The 22,531-nt window shown below is 44.7% G+C and overlaps 1 long non-coding RNA gene across 1 annotated transcript; it reads left to right on the plus strand.

The window, feature by feature from the left end:
* The first annotated feature begins 6,626 nt into the window (after nucleotides 1–6,626).
* Nucleotides 6,627–9,982, plus strand: LOC132439492 (uncharacterized). The gene is made up of 3 exons (XR_009522374.1): nucleotides 6,627–6,752; nucleotides 9,697–9,791; nucleotides 9,898–9,982. It is a non-coding gene; the product is annotated as an uncharacterized lncRNA (long non-coding RNA).
* Nucleotides 9,983–22,531: the final 12,549 nt, after the last annotated feature.

The raw sequence follows: 22,531 nt of genomic DNA on the forward strand, positions 1-22,531 counted from the left end.
ACGCACCTAAGAGTTCTCATGCCGCAGCTAAGGAGCCCGCCTGCTGCAACTAAGACCTGGTGCAACCAAATAAATCAATAAATATTAGGAAAAAAAGGAAGTGCTGGAGAGCCTTAGGTATCAAATAAAAAGAACAAAGAATTAGGAATGAGATGAAATTAACACAATAAGCATAAAAGGCAAACATAAAATATTTCAATGTTTTCTGATTATAAAAGATGTCTGTGTCAACTCTTAACTGGAAAATATTCAATAGTATTCGATTTTCTGCTGGTAGTAGTTCTGACGTTATGTCGTGTAACTTCTGAGTTATAGCAATTATATTAGCCTGAGCTTAAGAAGAAAGGTAAAAAGCACAAAACAAAACAAAGTATAATGAGAAATACGTTCATGAATGAAATAGAAGTATTACAGAGGCCATGTTATGTTAACTGATTAGAACCAATAATACTTAATACACACCAAAAGGGAAGGATTCAACGATACAACTAAAATCAACCTTGTAATCTTTAGCAGTGCCTTTCAGGGCAGCGGCTACTAGAATTCTCTAGTTACAGAAAAGAAAAGGATAGCTATGTTTATACCATTATCTGGTATTGTTTCCAGAAAGGTTTATGCTGTCTTTTGGTTTTATATGCTCTGTATCCTTATGTGGAGAGATGAATGCCATCTTTTTAAAGAGAGTGCAAGGGATGGTCTTCTGTTATTGGCTGTATGTAAAGTAATTTTAACCTGGTGAGCTGGCAACCTTTGTGTTTCAAAATTAACTCCTCTGGGCTTGGAAGCCCTTCCTAAATTATGAGGACTGAAGACAGTGTAAGAATCTTCATGGGAGACAGTGTGAAGACACAGACCTAGGGGAGGCTACAGCTTGGGGACCTCTTGGATTTGCAAGCAAATTTAGAAATAGAGAATTTCTTGAGAACTTTGAAAAATATTCCAATGGAAGGTCATGCTTTGAAACAGAGAGAAGCTGGAGTCTTCTGCTAGCTGCTGATATAAGGCAGAAAAAGTGCAGAGAATGAAGGTTGGCGTGTCCTAAATCTCAAACCACATTCCAGTTTGCCTAGTTGAAAACCAGAGTGGAATAAGCTGAATTAATGTGGGGGTTGTATCCACTTTAGGAACTGGCTAGTGAATCTGCTTCACTCATGGGACAAGTCGGGGCCAAGGCTGGAACTCAGAGGAGCCCCGTGTACAGGGTCCTGCATGCAGTAGACCATCTGGACATGTAGGACCTCCAAGGTTCCTCGGAACTTGACTTCTGATGTGGTATTAGACCAAGTCCTAGAAGAGGTGCCAGGCATACCATCTGAGTATGCAGATGTATGTAGTAGTGGGGGAATGTATACCACATGAAAGAGTGGTGATACATCCTGTAATGTAGAGAAATGTCAAATCACTATATTGTGCACCTGGAATTAACAGTGTTGTAGGTCAATTACATTTCAATTAAACACTAGCATATGAATGACCCATGTTTGGTTGGTGAGTAGTTTATGTCAGTGCAAGCACTGTAAATTGTAACGCAGGACAAATGCCTGTACACAAAGTGGCAGATGGCGGCATCACTGACTATAGAGGACAATTTATTAACCGGGTCGTGACTACAAGCATCTTGTAAGTTAGAACCTGTCTGTTTGGGAAATAGCTGATAAATGAAAGAGCTTACATTCATTTGTTTTCAACAAATATTCACCGAGTACCAAATTTATGTAAGAGTGATGATAAAACTCCTATTATAAAGATGAAGAAGTGGTTTTATTCCCTTATAAATTACTTAGGTAAATGAACATGCCTTCTATGACGTCACACATCGTTTGAATTGGATTTTGTTGAGGAAAGAACATGGTTGAAACAGAAGAAGCAGCTTGTGAGAACCACTGTCACACTGCCCTGGAGGTTCGAGGACAGCTGGATGGCAGAGAGGAATGGGCGTGGAGGGGCAGACCTTAGCCCATCGTGGAGGGGAAGCAGAGATGGGAGAAGGAGGCGCCGTTAGATGTTTGTGAGCAGAGAGCGGGCAAGACCAGAGGTATACTCAAACTTAATCTGGGAAAGTTGTCTCTCAAGCTGCATTGCTCCAGTTCGTTCAAGTTGATAAATCTGGAGGGAAGAGGGGTAAATATGTTCCACGTGTTCCCAGGCTGAAGTAGACATAAGTGTTTTTGGACCCTTCAGCTGGTGAATGCACATCTGAACAAGACTCCCCCACTAACATGACAGAAGATGATAGAGAAAAGTCAGACATTCCGTTTTTCATGTGAAAGATCATGCTATCTGTATGTATTAGCCATGATCGAATTCCCTTGCTTAGGCCCTTGGAAGTTGGGAAGGTGTTTCAGTAGTAAGATTTACTCTGTCTCTCTGCATCCATGTTTTCGAGGTATTAAAGCTGAACCCACTGTTACACCCTTAGAACCTGGCCCGAGACCCCTTGATGAGGAAATGATGTGTTTATTTACAAACGGGCAGACAATATGGCTGGAGAAGCCACTCATATAGACCACATTATCTTCCTAGGAAATTACAAAACTATATCAAACCATATAAAAGTCAACCCTAATATCCCAACTGAGTATAGGATGGATTAGAAAGCAGAGAGAAGAGGGATGACAAAGCCAATGGGTTTATTGTACTAGTTCTAGAGAAAATTAGCAGGAGCCTAAGCTAAGTTGGTGGCAGAGAGGACGGAGAAGCAGAGTTCTCTCATAAAGGTACAAGAAAGGGAAACTGAGGGGGAGAGGCTAAAAGATGGCTGAAGTTTCGCATTAATAGGGGAGACCGATGAGGAAGGCTTCAGTTGGCAGTGAGATCAGTTAGATGCGCTGGTTCGGAAGTGGTGAGAGGCCATCTGACTTGAGACTGGGGCGAATAGGGGAACTAGAATTCAGGGAGAGGTTGGGTGGCCGACAGAAATTCGGGAAAAATCTGCAAAGAGAAATTTGAAGACCCGGAGGAAAATGCCGATTTCATATGGATATGGAATTTTACCAATTTTTGAAAATGTTAAATATTTAACAACAAAACCTAAATTGTATTATTCCTTGAGTGGTAAAACTGACCTGGCTTCTCATTTCTTTTAGTTTTTGTTTCTGGAGGCTCCTCATCTCATGCTGGGACCCCTTGCAAAGTCTTGGGGCAAACACTTTGTTCAGTGCTCCAGAGACCAACTCAACTCAACTCCCTTCTGCTTTGTCAGCCTCCACGTACTGAGCAGGAACTCCTTATTCCTGCATCTATTCCAGCTGGAGCTGCACCAAAATGACACAAATGAACCTATTTACAAGCAGAAATAGCCTCACAGACATAGAAAACAAACGGTGGTTACCAAGGGGGAAGGCGGGGGATGAATTAGGAGTTTGGGACTAACATATACACACCACTGTATGTAAAATAGGTAAGCAACAAGGACCTCCTGTATAGCACAGGGAACTATATTCAATACCTTGTAATATTGGAAGATATACAAGATATTCTACAATGGAAAAGAATCGAACAAAAGAATATATATATAAAATGGAATCATTTTGCTGTACACCGAAACTAACACAACATTGTAAATCAACTATATATTTCAATAAAAGTTTAAAAAAATTAGAAAAAAAAAGACCCATAGGCTGAGAGAGCTTGAGGAGAAGCTTGAAGTTGCAAATGGGCTGACTTGGCCTCTTTCCCTTCTGCTTCATCCTACCTTGAACACGGACACTGCACCGGAGCCAGGACTGCAGTCCTGTTACACTGAGGCAGGAGGGAAAGGATGGGGGAATTTCAGAGGCAATCACCCTGATGGAGCTGAGCCTCTAAACCCATGCCAGCAGCCTTCTACTCCAGTTTTCCCGCTATGTGAGCAAAGAAAATCCCTGTCTGTGTAAGCCAGCCTAAGTCAGCGTTGCTATTCCTTCTAGCCAAGTCCATTCCTAATTGATGTACTCTACCTCGGCTTTGGGGGGATTCCCCAAAGGGTGTGCTTGGGTTTCCTACTGCTGTGTAAGAAGCCACCTCAAAGCCTAGAGGCTTAAACAGCAACAACACCGTTTATTTTGCTCACAAATCTGTAATTTGGACAAGGCTCAGTGGGAATGGTTTGTTTCTGTTCCAAGTGGCGTCAGGTGGAGGGGCTCAATGGGAGACTGGAGAATGCATTTCAAGATGGTTCACTCATGTAACTATTGGTTGGTCTTGGTTGTTGGTCTTGGTCTTGGCTGCTGTTTGGGCAAACATTGGGTTTGGAACCAGAGGCCGCTGTTCCCCCACCCTGTGAGCCTCTCTGCAGCTGCCTGGGCTTCTTTACAACATGGTGGCTAGACTCCAAGAGTGAGTGTAGCGAGAGAACAAGGTGCACGTGTGTGGGATTTTTATGACCTAGCCTTAGATGTCATGTAGTATCACTTCCACCACACCCTATTGGTTGAGGCGGTCACACACGCTGGTCCAGGTTCAAGGGGAGTAGACATAAATACCATCTCTTAATGGGGGTGTAACGAGAGCTTAGAGCGTGAGAGACAAGAGATATTGCTGCAGCCATCTTTGGAAAATGCAATCTGCTGGAAGGTGTCTTACAACATCAGAGGGCCGTTGCTTATTGTTACTTTTATGGTCACAGTCTAGAGATTCATCTTTGGCTATTTATACTATAAAAAAGAGAAATAGGTCAATATCAGAGTATTGATTTATTGCAAAAATCCTGCCAAAGTTTTTGAATAAGAGAAGTCACAATGACCTCAGAGACCCCCCGCCTTTTCTCTGAGGTATTTTTTTTTAATTGAAGCATACTTGATGTCTAATAGTACATAAGTTACAGGTGTACAGTATAGTGACTCACAATTTTTAAGGTTATACTCCATTTATAGTTATTATAAAATGTTGACTATACTCCCAGTTTTGTACAATATATCCTTGTAGCTTATCTTATACCTAATAATTTTTATCTCTTAATCCCCTCCCGCATCATGCCCCTCGCCCCTTCCCTCTCCCTACCGGTAACCACTAGTTTGTCCTCTGCGTCTGTGAGTCTGCTTTTTTGTTGTTGTTTATTTTTAGATTCCACATATAAGTGATGTCATACTTATATGTGTCTGTGTCTTTGTCTGACTTATTTCACTTAGCATAATGCCCTCCAGCTTCATCCATGTTCATCCAAGTTGCTGCAAATGGCATAATTTCATTCTTTTTTATAGCTGAGTAGTATTCCATTGTGTGTGTGTGTGTGTGTGTGTGTGTGTGCGTGTGTGTGTGTGTATATATATACCACAGCTTCTTTAGTCATTCCTCTGTTTCTGTGAAAGTATTAACTGGGCATCCCGAGACTTGTCTTGGTGATGAAATGCAGTCTATAGAGTCAGAGCTGGATCATATTCAGTTAAAGGTTATAGTTGGGCTAGAGCGGTGCAGGCGGCAGGTATGTCCTACCTGCCCCCAGCCAGGTAAGAAAACTCCACTGAGAGGGCAAGAATTGGGTGGGGTGTGCGTGCGTGTGTGTGTGCGTGTGTATGCGTGTGTGTGTGTGTGCGTGTGTGTGTGTTGGGGGTTCTTTGGTGAGTAGGAAGGTTGGAATATAGCACAGGGCCATCTCATAGGAGAGTAAAAGTAATACCCTTTGGTCCCAGAGAGAGCCACACTTACCATTAAATAGTTCTCTTTAAGATAAAAATCCCTTTGTGCAGTTTGTCTAGTTACATCAGAAAATATAAAAGCATACTATGCTGGTCAGTAACCAGTCTGATCTGAGACCCACCCCTGCCCTTGCCCTGCTCTGCTGTACGTAGAACTGCATTTCCACGGAACTGCATTTCCACGACTCTCCTGCCTGTTGGGGGCCTGTAAGAGATGAGAAGGTGAGAGAAAGGAAGAGCTAGGATATTTCTCCGCCCCGCTCTGCTTCTTCTGCCGTCTTCTGCGGGGTCTGTGTCTCCCTGCGTGGTAGGCACCTTCTGCCATGGCCCCTGAAGACCCCACCCTCCTCGTATCCATGCTCCTGTATGATCCCTTCTCCTTGAGTGTGAGCTGGACATTTCTAATGAACAGAGCGTGGCAAGAATGACAGGATGTCACGTCCAAGATTAGGAGAAAATAAAAGACTGACTTCTGTCTTGTTCACACCTGTTTGCTCTGATGAAGCCAGCTGCCACGTTGTGAGTTGCCCTGTGTGGCAAGAAACTGACGGAAACCTGTGGGCAATAGCGCAGGAAGAGCTGAGCGCTGCCAACAGTCACTTACATCAGGTCTTCAGATGCTGGTAGTCCTGGCCAATACCTAGGTGACAGCCTCGAGGGGTCACAGCCTGGGGACCCCACTATGGCCAGGCCTGGATTCCTCATCCACGGGAACTGTGAGATAATACATGTACTTTTAAGCCGTAATGTTTGGGGTGAGTATTTCAAGTTCCCACCAGCAGCTTCTTCCTCTGTTATCGGCAGATCGGACAGGGCCTGGGCTCTGGTGGCTTTACCCATTGTCACTCCTGCCCTGGGGACAGGTGTCTGCTCTTGCTAATTGCTATGTTGTCTCCCTGTCTTCTGTTTAGGTTTTCAGGTCCCTTATCTCCTGTATAATGTCCCACCCCGAATAGTTTTTGTTTTTCTAGGTGAATCCTGACTGAAGAGGTTACAGCTCACGAATGTGGTGAAATGCCTCTCTTTTGCATCCATGAGGCTTTATCTATTTCCATAAAAGTCAGAGGCTGGAAGGTGCTGGGCCAGGGTTTGTATCCCAGTAGGAGTGAGTCCCATGGTATACAGCACCAGAAGCAGGTAGGTAGTGGCAGAGAAGGGAGTACACTTTCATACCTAATTTTGTAATATTTTTCTTAAAGGGAGCACCCACATTTATTTAAGCTTCTTTTCCCATAAACCTGTGTCTGTCCTCCTGGTTCAAACACATTGGATACCCAAACCGTTGAAGGCCTAAAAAATCTATTTAATCCAATTAAAACAGCACTTTAATTAGAAAAAAAATCTAGAATAAATATTTTACTGTCTCTTGCCAAAAGCTTTGGCTCTTTTTTATTTTCCTCTTTTCCCCATTTGAGTTGGTCTTGAAAAGAAGCACATCACAACATAAAGATCAACAGGATTAACTTTTGTTGCAGGGGATAAACTCATAAAGTTAGGCATTTTCTTTGGATGACCAAACTTATAGCCTGTTGCTCAGAGGAGCAGGTCCACAAATCTTTTCTTACTTGTCACGTAGCAGGTCTGATTCCTAGTTAAAATCTTTGACCTTTAGGAAGAGGTTGGTAACTAATGAAAGAAGAATGAGTGAGAGTCAGTACTGCTCCCTGGGGAAACGTAGAAGTCATTCTAGAAGAAACTTCCATGTGACAATCACTTTATTAGTGACAGACAAGGCTGGGAGATACTATCTGCTGAGTCCAATACTTTGAAAGAGAAGATTCCTGCTCAGGCACAGGTGAGTGAGAGATTAACACCAATCAGTGCTGATGAAAAAATAATAATGAAAAGACGCACAGCTACCACGTCAAAATTCTTTAAGAAAAAATAATATTTTAAAGTACTTTTAAAAACGACAACAATAAAATAACGACAGTAAAGGTTCTTGTTGTCTTGGATTGATTCCTAGAGAGACCAGGAAACATTTGTAGTTTTCTTTTAGACTTTCAGATTCTGTGAGCCGACTCCACGGCTCAGAAATGATTTCCACTCCACTTAGTGGATCTTTAAAAGGAAATAAAAATGATTACATATTCTAGCTGTAACTGCTTTAATTTGTAGAAAATAGCAAGTCTAAAGGAGGCCAACCCAACTCTTTTGAATCATTGGTTTTTAGAAACGTCCTGCCTTGAATATGCCTTTAGCAGAGCAAATGCAGAAACACAACCGATTGTATTTAGAAAGTGGCATTGTGTTGAAGAATCAGAAATATTCCTCTTCTGTCCCTGAGCAGAAACCTCTCAGAGTACAGTAGCTTCTGCTAAGCTTGAAGGATCGCATACGCCCCATCCCTTCCTTACATATTCTTACAGGGTAAGAGCCAGGAGGAATCTTAGACATTATTAATTCCCACTCCGTCACTGACAGTCAAACAAACTGAGGTGCTCAGTGATGGAGTGAAATCCCTAAATCTCATAGTTAGTCTGTGGCAGAGCCAGGCTAGCCCTCAGACCTCCTGGCTCCAAGTTCAATGGGAGAAGAAATATCATTGCCTGCAAATATGGCACTTATAGGTAAGGTTGCCTCAGTACCTGTATCTTCCCTTAGAGGCAAATTCAGGACTCTACATAGGAGAGTTTCAGTTGTCGCATTTGGGTAGTAGGACCGGTCTTACTTGAATGACAGAAGTTCTGTCACAAAGAGAATAATCATGGGAGTGAAAATGGTCACAGGTGAATCATTGGGTTGCAACAGAGATGAATAATACCGTCATATTCTCTGAACAGTTCCCAAGCTGGAAGCCAGATTGCAGTCTCTTTCCTTGATGTGTTTATTGCCCTTTTAATTAGCCTTATCTATTTTCCTGCTTATAAACGGGATAAACTTTAAGAGCAGCTACAAAAAGGAACACGGTATCATGTTCTATGTCTTGTTTCCTTTAGAAAGAGCCAAAAAGGGTTAGTTAACCAAGTTTTATGTACTGAAGGATGATGGAAAAGCAGGTTAAAGTTCAGTTAAGTACACAATAGTCGAACCTACACATGGCAATAGAGATAAAATCTATATTCTCTCAAACTAAAATGGAATATCCCTATAAAGTTCAATATCTCTGTTAGTACAAATCCTGACTGAAAATGTCAAGAACAAGAGGTTATGCTAAGGTTGTTATTTTTTATTAAAAAAATACTCATTCAGATTGAAATCACTGAATGGATCATATGGTATTTAAGAATTTAAGGAGTGGGGCTTCCCTGGCGGCACAGTGGTTGAGAGTCCGCCTGCCGACGCAGGGGGCGCGGGTTCGTGCCCTGGTCCGGGAAGATCCCACGTGCCGCGGAGCGGCTGGGCCCGTGAGCCATGGCCGCTGAGCCTGTGCGTCCGGAGCCTGTGCTCCGTAACGGGAGAGGCCACGACAGTGAGAGGCCCACGTACCGCAAAAAAAAAAAAAAAAAAAGAATTTAAGGAGTATTAAAAATTATGGCCATGCCACACGGATGGGTATATACAGGACTCGGAGACTTAGACTTTTACATTTCCTCATATCTGTCAATTAAATTTGATTTTTTTGCTTACCTTCCCAGCCAGAATGTAAAAATGGATGAAATGATAATACAAAAAGAGGTAACCTTAGCAAAGCAATAATTTCAGATAAAAAGACCAGCTTAAAATCTTTAGGGAGTAAATGTCAATTCAGATCCAGGAGATTTCATCTTAAAGAGTAAAAGAATTCTTTTCACATTATCTCTAAACTGGAAAATATTTCCCTGGATTTTGTTCAAACATAACCTTGATATATTATAACCTTGAGTAGAAGCCAGTAACAAAGTTAAAATACAGGGAACTATTGCCTTGACCAGAGTTAAGGAGTGAATAGGTGAAAATCAGAGAAAAGTGATAGCTAAGAAGGAACTGGGAAAGGCATCTTAATCCAAAACAGGCTTCTTCCGCACCTGGTTAAGTATTTGGCATTTTGGGGGGCTGACTTTCACATCGTGTCTCTTCCTGACTGCTGGAGTGCATTCAAATCCTAGAAACTATCCTACTTGTTAATAAATTACTAATCTACTTATTTTCTCTTCCATAGTGACTGAGCTGTAGCTGATTTATCTTTGGAACCACCGTGCCTAACACAATGCTTGGCACACAACGGCACACAAAGACTGTTTGATGGGTATTGAGGTGGGTGGATGAATGGAAAAACATGAATGAATAGGCATGTATTCTAGGGTCGTTTTGTTTTTTAATATCCTTGTCATGTGCCCTATCCTCTTTCGGGGTTTTACAGCCCCAAACTAGATATGAACCAGTTTCACCTGTGAGATGGACCTGTGGTGTAGCACCACTACCCCCAGGACGGTGCTCAGCGTACGGTAAGAGCTCAATATATACTGACTTGATAAGTGACCACGCTAAAGGGAGAGTCTCTGACCTCCAAATAGCAAGTAAGAAACCAAAAGCATTGATATTTCTTTACAGGAAAGAGGGAAAACAGATTGTTTGGAATGAATGATCTCAGTGCTTTAACTATATGTTTACAATCGATACAGATGCACTTTCCTCTTTGGTGTCTTCCACTGGTACACGGTGACACCCCCCGCCTCACCGGATCCGCTCTTTATAACCATGAATTGGGCGTAAAGTGCAAGCAAATTTGATTTTATTGTTCCCCATGAATACCAGTCAATTTTCCAAGTGGGAATACTAAAGATGATAATTGTATGTTGTCTAATCTTGTCGGGATGGGTCCCCTCTAGTGGCTTCCCACTGGTAAACCACTGAAAGCATGAAAGGATCAGAACAAGAGCAAATGAAATGTAATGTGGTCTATTCTTTGAGCTAATGTGAGCCTCCTGTTTGAAGGGTATCACTAATGTGTGTACAGACATATGGAAAGGAATAGACAGAGGTATCATTTTTTTCCTCTAGGGCAGGCTTTACTCAGGAAGTATACTGAGTAATAGCCAATGGAATGCATGATAATAAATGATCAGATCGCACATTTGGAGCACTTGACTGACTATCTTGACTGTTAGATGTTGTATGATGCCCTCGCTGGTGCCGCAAGTCTTGAGGAGTCCCTTCCGTTCCCTTCCTGGGGAACACAGGCTACCAGAGCTGGTCCCTGGTGGGTAATTACCAGGCAATCAGAAACTGTCTTGAACAACACATTAACGTAAAAAAATCTTGTCTGAGACTTTGTTGCTTTGTGCTTTATCTCATATAACTTGTCTTATGGGAAGAAGCAATCATCGTCTATTATTGATGACTTGTGTTATTGCATGGAGAAGAAAAGTGAATAATGAACCTAATAGGAACCCTAGCGCAATTGCTTTTTGTTAGAATAGAGTTGGAGAGAGCACTTTATCATAATTATTCGCCCACATATACCTTCTACACTCGCTCTTGACACCCTTCTCCTCTAATTTCCTATGGGAAACAGCTGGGTAGATAATGGAGAGAAAAGATATAATGAAGAAACGACCATGTTTAAAACATAAGAAGATACTGAAAACATTGGCATTCTGGCCCTATGTACTTAAGAGACAAAAGCCCATCTTCAGACATACCTTGTTTTATCACGCTTCGCTTTATTGTACGTCTCAAATATTGCGTTTTTGACAAACTGAAGGTTTGTGGCAGCTCTGCATCTAGCAATTCTATCAGCACCATTTTTCCAACAGCATTTGCTCACTTTGTGGTTCTGTGTCACATTTTGGTAATTATTGCACTATTTCAAACGTTTTCATTATTATTCTACTTGTTATCGTGACCTGTGATCTTTGATGTTGCTACTATGATTTGCTGAAGGCTCAGATGATGGTTAGCATTTTTTAGCAGCAAAGTATTTTTTAATTAAGGTCTGTACCTTGTTTCTTTTAGACACAATGCTACTGCACACTTTATAATAGAGTACCGTAGAGTGTAAACGTGATTTTTATATAAGGTAACTGGGAAACAAAAAAGGTCATGTGACTTGCTTTATCGGGTTATTTGGTTTATTGCCATGGTCTGGAATGGAAGCCACAGTGCCACCGAGGTAGGCCTGTACAGTTTCCAGGTTTTACACCCTTAGAGGGGCAAAAACCTATGAGTCCTGCCTCCCTCTGTATTATATTCTCGAAATAATACCATACACCCATAGCATTCCTCAAAGCTCCTTGAACAGTGGCCAAGTTACAAGACAGATTTATCTCCATCTCTAATCAAATGCGGTTAGAGAGACAAGACATAGATTGTCCCTATTACAATAATAACAAGGAGTTCGAGATAATATCTATAAAACCCAGTGACACATACACTCAGTTTGGACGTGACCGAAGATTCCCTAGTCTGGGTTCAGGTATGGAAGGGACCATATTCAGTGTAATCATTGGTCTTTCATTGGCCTTTCTGCTAATACAGAACACCACCTCTGTACAAAATCAATGGCCGGCTCACAGGTTTCTGGGCATCTTCAGGGCTGAGTCTCAAGTACACATGACTGATTCTTTCCTGTATCTTCCACCAGGTGTATTGTGGCTTCTGGGTCACTGCAGCTGGTAAGAGCTGCAGCTTCCTTTACTGGGTAAAGCCACACAGCTAGACACCACCAACTCCATGGGCTTTTTTTGTCCTCTCCTTCCTGGCCCTAGTCCCTGACACCCTGCTGCTGCTTCTGCAGGGCATTGCTTCAGATGTGCCAGTGCTGTTTGTTTGGGAGGTCAGGGCTGTTCGGGAGGTCAGGGCTGAATCTAGGCACAAGCCCACTATGTAGGGTCACACTGTAATAGAAGAAGACAAATGCAACTTGCTTGTGCCCTAGTGCCACGCTGGATTTCAAATGATAATTTTAAAGTGTAACCCTATTCTTCCCTAGAATGTGGCTATGGGTACATGGAGGCTGGTTCCAAGATAAATTGATATGAGTGATAGACATCATTTTGCCCTAAGAATCACACCTCCCCTTCAACTCTGAGATTCTGTAAGTGGCCAAATACGTCCTTTTCCCTTGGATGACTTGGTTCCCAGGAGGCACGTTCGAACCCCTGGTGAGGCAACAAATCACCCCTGGGCCCATTTTCCCCAGATGCACCAGCAGAGGACTGTCTGGGGTTCAGGTTGGGATCTTTGGCAACAGCGACTGGGAATTCAGATGTAGATCAGGCTGTGACAGAGTATTTCCTAGAGGAGGTGATCGAGGCCCTAGAAACTTCCTGCAGTCACAGAGTTTCCATTCTAGTGGGGAAGACAAGGGCCACACACACAAGGATGCAGGGCAGGTTTGTGATGGGCCAGCTCGGGATGCCACGAGAAGACAGCAGGGTCGAGGAGGGTCCCCCTGAGGCAGTGCTTTTTGAGACCCTAAGGATGGATAGGATTTAGCCAGACAAAGGCGGGGAGAGAGGGGAGCTGGTGGCAGAGAGAAAAGTCGGCTGGGGGCTCCGAGGTCAGGTGTGAGAAGCAGAATGAACTGAAAGGTGCTTGGTAGAGAGCAAGGTGGGAGGTTGCAGAGGGCAGGGGGCCAGACCAAGGAGTTAAGGTTTTATTTTATTTTTTAAATTAAAAAAAATGGATTGGAATATAGTTGATGAACAACGTTGTGTTAGTTTCAGCTGTACAGCAAAGTGATTGAGTTTTACATATATATATATGTCTATTGTCTTTTAAATTTTTTTACTTGCGAGGAGTTAAGGTTTTATCTGGAGGGCAATAGGAAGACTCTGAAGTTATTTTTTTTAATTTTTATTTTATACTGGGGCATAGTTGGTGAACAATGTTGTGTTCGTTTCAGGTGTACAGCAAAGTGATTCAGTTATACATATACATGTATCTGTTCTTTATCAAATTCTTTTCCCATGTAGCTTATTACAGAATGTTGAGCAGAGTTCCCTGGGCTCTACAGTAGGTCCTTGTTGGTTATCTATGTGAAATTCAGCAGTGTGTATGAAGCAGGGAGGGGAGTGATTTGACTCATGTGGGTGAAAGACTGCTGTGGGGCAGATGGATGGGAGATAACCAGACGGGAGACAGGAAGACAGATGGCTTACGAGGTTGTTGCTATTGTCTTGGCAAGATATGATGGTGCGTTAGGACAGGAGAGGCACATATATGCAGGAGAGACCCGGGGCGGGGGGGAGTTGAAGGCCGGGTCATTGACTAGATGAGTGGACGAGAGAGGAGGAGTTCTGGAGAAGCCCCAGGTTTCTGACATGAGAAATACATGGGTAGAGATGGCATTACTGAAATAGAGATCACAGGAAAAGAAGGGATTGGGGAGCTCATAGGATGGTGAAATTTGGGGGTATATTTTGTTTGCGGCATATTGAGTTGGAGCTACCTTTGAGGCATATAGGTAGAGGTAGACTCAGCCCTGAGGTTCAGGGTGAAGAGTGTGAAGATGGTGACTGTAGACACCGGACGGATGGGATTTCCTAGGGAAAGAGGAAGCGTAGGCGGTAACCCCATGGAGCACCAAGTGTGAAGTGGTAGAGGAGAACAGGAGCTTCAGAGGGTGTGGGCAGAGAGGGAGCAGGGGTTCCAGGAGAAGGCAGCACGTGGGGCAAAGGGAAATGGGTGAGAAAACATTACCAAGAGGTCCAGGAAGCTTGTGTGGGGGCCAGATTGTGGAAGGTCTGAATGTTAGGAAGGGGAGGGGAATTTGGACAGTATCCGGTAGGCCCCAGGTAGCTCAGGAAGGACTTTGAGCCGGAACCTGTACATGTAAAGTACTGTATATCCAGTGATTTGGAAGTTGAGGGGCAGAAAACAAAGAGCTCATTTAGCAGAGTTGTCTATCCTTGGGGAGAAAAGCATCTGGGGGAGGGGGTTACACTGGGGGAGGGGTGACAAAGGAGACTGGTGTGAGCGACCTTTGGGGAAACCAGAGTACTTCCGTGTTGCATCACGGAGGGCAGAGAAAGAGACACCCTGCTGTGTCCACTGTTTAGCAGAGTGACAGCACTGTGGTCACAGAGGTCAAGGTTGACAAGAGGAGCCAGCCTTTGGGGAAACCGGTAGATTTGGCTTTAGGTGTGTGGAGATGTAGTCAGTATTGCAAAATACTGATGGAGGTTTTTTGAAGGCAAATGAAAATGGCGTTGCTACAGGCTCTCTGCTCCATCACATCTCTGCCTTTCCAGAAAGAAGGGAGTAAACTTTCTCGGTAGTCAAAGTTCATTTTTGCAACCTCTGCACCTGCATTTACAATTCCTGGAAACACTGGATTTAGGAATACTATGGTGTTTTGATTTCGTTTTATCATCCTTTTGGCCTTACTTTTCAATCTTAACATGTGGGCTTATTCTCTCCGTATCAAAAACTGAATGTTCTGAATTTGTGGAAAGAATTTACATGGTTTATTCTTGGCCACTCTTCTCATATCTCTCTCTCGTTGTCTCCTTGCCCATTGTTCCTTTACGTTCCTGTCTCTCTCCCTTTATTCTCTCTTAGCTTAGGTCTCCCCCAAGAATGCTCAAGTGAAACTATTCTCGGCCTAAATGCCACAGACAACCAAATGTCAGAACGAGGAAGCACAGTCTTGCTAATCCCCCTAGGAACTGGAAAGCAGAAACTCTCTGGTCTTGATCAGACATTTGGAATCCACCTCTATTTCTCCCTTGTAACTCCTAACAGTTTCTAAGAAACACCTGTCCTCTTATATGATTTAAATGTCGTCTTATAAACATCTGTCTCTTAATATTCTGACAGTTTTCCTTTATGGGAGAGCAAGCACCTCCTCAGAAGTGAGTCTTATTTACCACTATAGCCCTGGTACAGCTCTGGAGCCCGGCCCCCAGCTGTTGAATGAATAAAGGGATGATTAACTGTGGCAGAAGGGTCCGTCTGCCTTTTTATCTTCTCCCTAGGCTTTCAGCTTTTTCTAACTTTTTCTTTTAACCAGAGGTAAGTTGTCGCATCAACACAATAGAAAGATTTGGAGAGTCATCACCAGGTACTACGAAATGTCTTGCACATTGAGGGTGCTTAGAGTTTAACAACTAAAAATGTTATAGGAGACAAGAAAGCAAGGGTTTGCCAAACTATTGGCAGCTCTAAATTCATAACCAATATGGAAAAGAAACCATATGTCAAGGGTAAATATATATGCATATATGTGTGTGTGTATATGCTTTTTCTGTATTCATTTCTTTAGAATTATTTCCTATCAGAGTATGTGTGGTGTTTTTGGTGTTATTATTGGTAGATGCCATCTAGTGGTGTAGAATAGCATCTGTTCTTAGAGCCATTCAACTTCTAAGTTCTTATCATTATTATTATTACTTTGTTATTTCTTAAAAGTAGAACCAAAAACACTGTTTAAAGAATACTGTAAGTCCCAAGTAGGAATAAAATTTGGAGGATTAAGATATAAACTTTGGGGGGCTTCCCTGGTGGCGCAGTGGTTAAGAATCTGCCTGCCAATGCAGGGGACACGGGTTCGAGCCCTGGTCCAGGAAGATCCCGCGGAGCAACTAAGTCCATGTGCCACAACTACTGAGCCTGTGCTCTAGAGCCCGTGAGCCACAACTACTGAGCCCGCGTGCCTAGAGCCCGTGCTCTGCAACAAGAGAAGCCACCGCAATGAGAAGCCCATGCACTGCAATGAAGAGTAGCCCCCACTGGCCGCAACTAGAGAAAGCCCACACAGCAATGAAGACCCAATGCAGCCAAAAATAAATATGAACAAATAAATTTATATTTTTAAAAAAGATATAAACTTTAAGTCTCCTATGGCAGAAAATTGAAAAACAAGTACAGGACTTTATCTCTCAGCGTAATCCATCCACCCGCTCTTTTACTCATTCATCAGATATTTATCAAGCCCCTACCCTGTGCTAGGTTTGGTGTGAGGGACTTGAAATAAAATCCCAGTGCCTACCTTGAATGGTAAGAGGAAATGGTAAACATTGGTGGCCCACCGTGTTTTTGGCACTCATGCCATGCCAGGCTCTGTGCCACGCACTTCGTACCCCAACCTAAATCATCTGGAATCATCACCACAGCCCTCTGAGGTATGATTGTCCCTGTTTTTCAGATGAGGAAAATGGAACTTGGACATATAACTTGTCTATAGTCCTGTATCTAAGAAGCATGCAAACCAGTTCAGAGCCAGGGTCTGACATCAAAATGTGTGAGCTCCTAAAAATCCACTCTTTGGGCTACAAAAGCAAGGGCAGAGGAGGTAGATGCTTTTCAATTACATACAGTCTAGGCCTTTTTTTTGGACATGAGATGAAGCGAGAGGGCAGAAGACAATTTTAAGGGTGGTTAAGTTTGCACAAGTCATTTAGCTGTGGGTCTGGACTGGAGAAGGTAAGGGGTAGAAATATGAATAGGTATGGCCAAAAGTTTGGATCATCAGAAAAGGAATAATCCATCTGTCTTGGACGATTCTTGGAGATACATTGGATTGGGAACATTAGAGCAAAGACCAACATATAGGAAGCATGTTGGTCACTGATCTTTGATCACTCCATCCAATATTGCCTTTCCAGATCTCTACAGCACATGTCTATACAACAGGACATTTTTAATGTGTTGCCTCTGCACTGTTCTTCAAATTATTTCCTATGTAAAAATCCTAGCTCAGCTCTCTCGTACTTCCTTGAGGATGGTCTCATTATTTCTAGGTAATAATCTTCTGTATGCCACAGGGCAGAACACAGTAGGCCTCCAAGTATACTTGCAGAATTGAGGGTTTTAAAAAAATTATTAGATGGGTTTCTTCTTAGCTCCTGTGGATAGTACGTGACATGTAGCACACTCTTTTTTTTTTTTTTCTGCGGGACGCGGGCCTCTCACCGCTGCGGCCTCTCCTGTTGCGGAGCACAGGCTCCGGACACGCAGGCTCAGTGGCCATGGCTCACGGGCCCAGCCGCTCCGCGGCATGTGGGATCTTCCCGGACCGGGGCACGAACCCGTGTCCCCTGCATCGGCAGGCGGACTCTCAACCACTGCGCCACCAGGGAAGCCCCTAGCACACTCTTTAATAACTCTGACATTATTCTACTGGGTTCCACTTGAAGACGAACATGTGCTTTCTTTTTATCAGGAACATTTGCATATTGATATGTCGTATCTCATCAATATTGTCATACTGTTGACAAGGACCGGGAACCCAGCTTTCTGAGCTTCTCCATTTTCCCTTTAATTGTAGCAGAGCTTGGCGCTTCTTAGTTTGCTTCACAAGGCCATATCCTACCAAGTTTCTGTTTCCATTTTGAGAGAAAAGGTGAAGGAGTGCCCGGTACTCTTCCACATGGGAGTATTTCTCCTCCAAGAAAACAGGACCTGGCATGGACAAGGCACCACATAACTGTTTGTTACATAAGTGAATAAGCCCATGCTTGACTAAAGGGCACAGCTGTTTCCCAAACATGCATCACACCGTCAGCTCCTGTGGGTTTGCCCACTGTGTTTCCTCTTGCTTGGAATGCTCTTTCCTCCTGGCTCGGCCAGTCTGATGTCCTTGGTGAAGCCTTTACCACGAGGCCCAAGCTTTTTGCCTGCAGACAGCTGGCTCTCCTACTCTCCCTGTGGGCACCACTCATTGATGGTCCTGGTGCACCTTCTCATGAAATTCCCAAATGCTCCGAGTCTAACATAATGCCCTGAATGTAGCATGCGATCAATATATATTTGTGGCAGATTATGAATATTCATTTGACTTAAAAGAATTACTTTCAAAAAGTAAGTTGATAGTAGAGAAGGGAAAGAAGAAACGAGGGTGGGAATCTAAGCACTTACTTAACTTGCTCTTCAGGTTTATTACAGTAGATGCATGTCGTCTGTGAGTAGAAGCTTTCTGGAGTGTGTCTAGGAAATCAAGCTCCCGTTCTGCTCCGTTCAAAGGTAAATAGATACAAGTACGAGCCAAGGTCAGCCGACAAGCTCAGAATCTTGGAATGGGGTAGACAGCTGGTATGTCTTTGAACTTTACACCTTTTAGAGGAAGATAGGTAAGATTGATGTTGGAATTATTTCAGCGGGAGTGGATGTGATGATTCAGAAGTGTAAACAGCATTACTCCCTTGAGTTTGTTGCTTTAGGAGCTCTTAGAGCATGATGAAATTCATAGGAGGAAAAAAAGACTTGAGAGACAGAAAGTGAGGTTTAGAGAACAAGGGAGTCTTTTTTTTTCCTGAATCTTATTTTATTTATTTTTTTATACAGCAGGTGCTTATTAGTTCTCTATTTTATACATATTAGTGTATATATGTCAATCCCGATCTCCCAATGCATCCCACCACCACCCCCGCTTTCCCCTCTTGGTGGTGTCCATACGTTTGTTCGTTCTCTACATCTGTGTCTCTATTTCTGCCTGAGAACAAGAGAGTCTTGACCTGAGGGAAGGTGAAGGTGATAAAACGCAGGATCGTTCACCCTGGCTTTTAGGCAAATACATCTTCACACTTCAGAGTAATATTCTTCTTTAAAACTTTAGGGAAGTTTATAGCTTTAATAGAAAAAAGAATTTTTTTCTGTAAGATATTCTAAGGCCAAAATGATGAACTGATATCTTAACAGATGCTGCAATTCCACAGGCTCCGGTCTAAGTTTCCCTTCTCTGAAAGAGCAGGAAACAAGAGGGCTGCAGGAAAGAAGACCAGCGAGGGAGGACACACGCATTACATCTAATAGGATTTTTCCAGAATACGTTATTTGGTGAAGAAGGTCCCAAATCATCCCTCAGCTTGGCCTCTTGAAGATCTCACAGTCTGCCAGAAGGCGGACACTTTGTAGGTCTGGCCCTGGGTCGGATCACCACCAACCAGAATTGGCCAGGCCCGGCCAAGAGGCCTGGTCATGTTTGCTGAGGCCTAGAACGTTCCGGAGGGCTGCATGTGACCTGTGGTTCTGGGAGCGCCAGAAACTCTCAGGGACTTTCATAAATGCACACAACTCTTTACTGTCAACTACAAGCGTTTAAAAAAATACAGCCTCAGCACCTTGGTGAGAACCCATGGACTCACATCGTCACTGCTTTAGGAGTCCAAACTCTAAGGGGGAAGTGGCTCTTTTCTTCATGGCCCTTACAGAATAGTGGAAAAGATAATGACATGTGCAGTTACATGAAGAGTGAGAAGTACTGTGACAAAGTGCTGTGAAGGCGGGCGTTTATCCTCTGTTGGCTTCTGCAGGAAGTGTCCCTCCAAGGCTGCTCCTGTGTCCATACCTCTCGTAGAGCATCTGCCAGATATGGGGATGGGCACAGGTGAGATGGAGCGATGATGAAAAGCAGGGCCCATGTCCTCTGCAGGTTTATATCCCCAGCACCTGGCACCTCTGGATCACCACAGGGTCTCCATACATGTTTGTTGAATGAATAAATGACAATCTTGGTAAATGCTGTTAATGAGGTGACAGCTGGGAGAACTCAGGAGTTTGGTCGTGTCAGAACGTTGCTCTCTGATGCATTTTATTATACGCATTCCCATATCGTATGCGCCTATTTTACAGAGATAGAAAAGGCTGTACAATATTTATAGGCTTTGGATCACAAAGAAATATAACATGGGAGGGACCACCTCTAACTTATAAGAGGGTTATGTTTTAGGGCATGTTTTTGGGATAGGGAGGTACAGACAACATTATCTCTCCAGGAAGAATTCTGCTTGCAGAAAAGGAGGAACTGAAAACTCTGAAGCCAGTCTCAGGAAACACAGCCCTAGCAGCTCTCCCACAGTAAAGCCGGCTCAGGAAATCCTACGGTGGGACTGGAAGGTAAGGTAGAGTCTATTCCTGCTACTGATCCCTTAAGGCAGAGTCAACTCCTGTATAGCTTAAAAAAAGTCCTCTGAGATCCTTTAATGTTTCAGCACCCAATTCAAGTGTCAAGCAATTTACATGAACAGTTTCAGGTAAAGCTTCCTCCTGGGTGATCGAGATCTCCTAGCAAAGTAGAAAAGGAGGGTAACAAAAGTTCATTTTCTTTCTCCTCGTCAAGATCAAGATCCAACAGCATTTCTCCCTTGGGTGGAGGGCTGCCTGGAGGCGGGGTGGGCGGGCCCAGGGGCTGGGCCGGGGGCGCCAGGACTGCACGCCTCTCCCAGCCTCCTTCCAGGCTCCGCAGCATTCCTGCGCGCTGGCACTGCCTGACTTCTTGCGCGATGCTCCGTGCATCCTCCCACCACAGCTCCTGGGGTCAGGGGACCGCCTGGGCGATCCGGGGCGCCCTCGGGGGTCGGCACACAGTAGGGCTTGCCCCTCCCCTCTGTCTTCCTGTGAACACAGCGATGCGGCGATCTTGCGGCGTCCTGTGGCAGGTGCCTGCGCAGCGCCCGGCAGCTGTGGCGACGTTCAGGCTCTTTGGGGTGGGATGGGGGGAGGCGCGGGGACCAAGCGCCGGCGGGCGCGATTCTCTCCACTCCATAGAGTGGAGGCCGGACAGGGACACTGGCAGGGGGGCGGCGCGGAGCCAGATTCTAGGGCGTGTGTGCGTGTGTGTGTGCGTGCGTGCGTGCGTGCGTGTGTTTCTCACTGCCTCTTTGATCAGGTCTTTATTCAAAGTGAGCTGTCCAAAATGATTTGACCTTCAAGGGATACACACATCTAAGTTTATGCGGCAGGATTCTTCTCCTCTGTGGTGGGTTTCCTTTTCTGCGGGCTCCCCAGTGGCCGGTTTCTTGGTAGCTGCGGCCTCCTCCCCCAGCCCCCCACAGAAGGCTTCTTCTGCTTCTTTATGCCAACGGTTTCCTTTCCTTTCTTCTCTACAAAAGGCTTCTTGCCTGGAACCCCTCCCCATCGGATCCGGCTTCTACCGCCGCCACTGCCCTATCCACCTGGAGTTTGTGATTCTCAGCCTGGCAAAGAATGATGCCCAGCTGCACGGTCTTTGCACGTGGGTTTAGTTATATCCAACATGACCCTCAGGTATTTCAGCGGATTCTTCTTCAGGACGCTGCGATGACTCTTCTTGTGCGGTGCTCTGGGGTTTTCCAGGGTTCTGCCGAGGTCTGTGTTGAGCATCTTGTGCATGGGAAGGTGGTAGTTACTCTTGAAGGACTCAAGCCCTACAGATCATCTGACTCTGCTGAAAGCAAATCAGAAACGCTGTCCACCAGGAGCAAGTTCCCAAACGTCCAGTTTTGCTTACATTAAGCAGAATCATTCCTTTTAAAGGGAGAGGAGAATTAGGGAGCCAGGGATGTTCCTCAAGGCCTCGATGCCATCGTCCCCGTGATAGATGATGCAGGGTCCCCTGCCGTGCACACCCCGTGGTGTCTCACTTTGCCCTTTGCCAGTGCGCATTTGCTCAGAGGCACAGACCTTCTTGATATTATTCCAGGCCTTCAGTTTCTTAAGAAGCGCAACAGCCCCCTTGTTCGTCTCGTAGCCTTCAACGTTATCTTCAAGCACCAAAGGAAGTCCAGGACTTCCTCAGTACAGTGACCTTTAGCCACGACCAGCGCCGGTAAGGCCGAGGCAGCCAGGGCAGAGCAGATGGCACGTCACTGCGGGGCCAACGTGCCAGGTTTGGTTGGCTCAACGTGCGAACCCAAGACACATCTATTTCCCCAGTTAAGAATCACATTTCTCAAACTGTAGGAATTAAAAAAAGATTATGTCTTGCTCAGTAAGAATTTTCGGCAACTGTGCCTGAGAACGCAGGAAGACACCAATTACGACATCCCTGAAACAGATTCGGGGTTTTTAACTTATCGGTGCCAGAGGGAGGGGTGAAAACGAGTCCCGAGGAGGACGGCGACAGCGCCCCCGGACTGCGGGTTCAGGTAGGCTGCGCCCCCGCGCAGTGCCCTCCGCAGGAAGACCGCCGAGCCCCTCCCGGCCGCCCAGCTCCAGTGCGCCTCGGGGCCTGGGAACCGCGCACCGGCTGCGCCCCGAGCCCCGCGGGGCGGCGGGACGGACGGCGCCCGCGCCCAATCGCGGGGCGGGGCCGGGGGGGCCGGCAGGCGGCTACCAATGGGAGGCCGCGGGGC

Source organism: Delphinus delphis, chromosome 16, assembly GCF_949987515.2.
Source record: "Delphinus delphis chromosome 16, mDelDel1.2, whole genome shotgun sequence".
Lineage (NCBI taxonomy): Eukaryota > Metazoa > Chordata > Mammalia > Artiodactyla > Delphinidae > Delphinus > Delphinus delphis.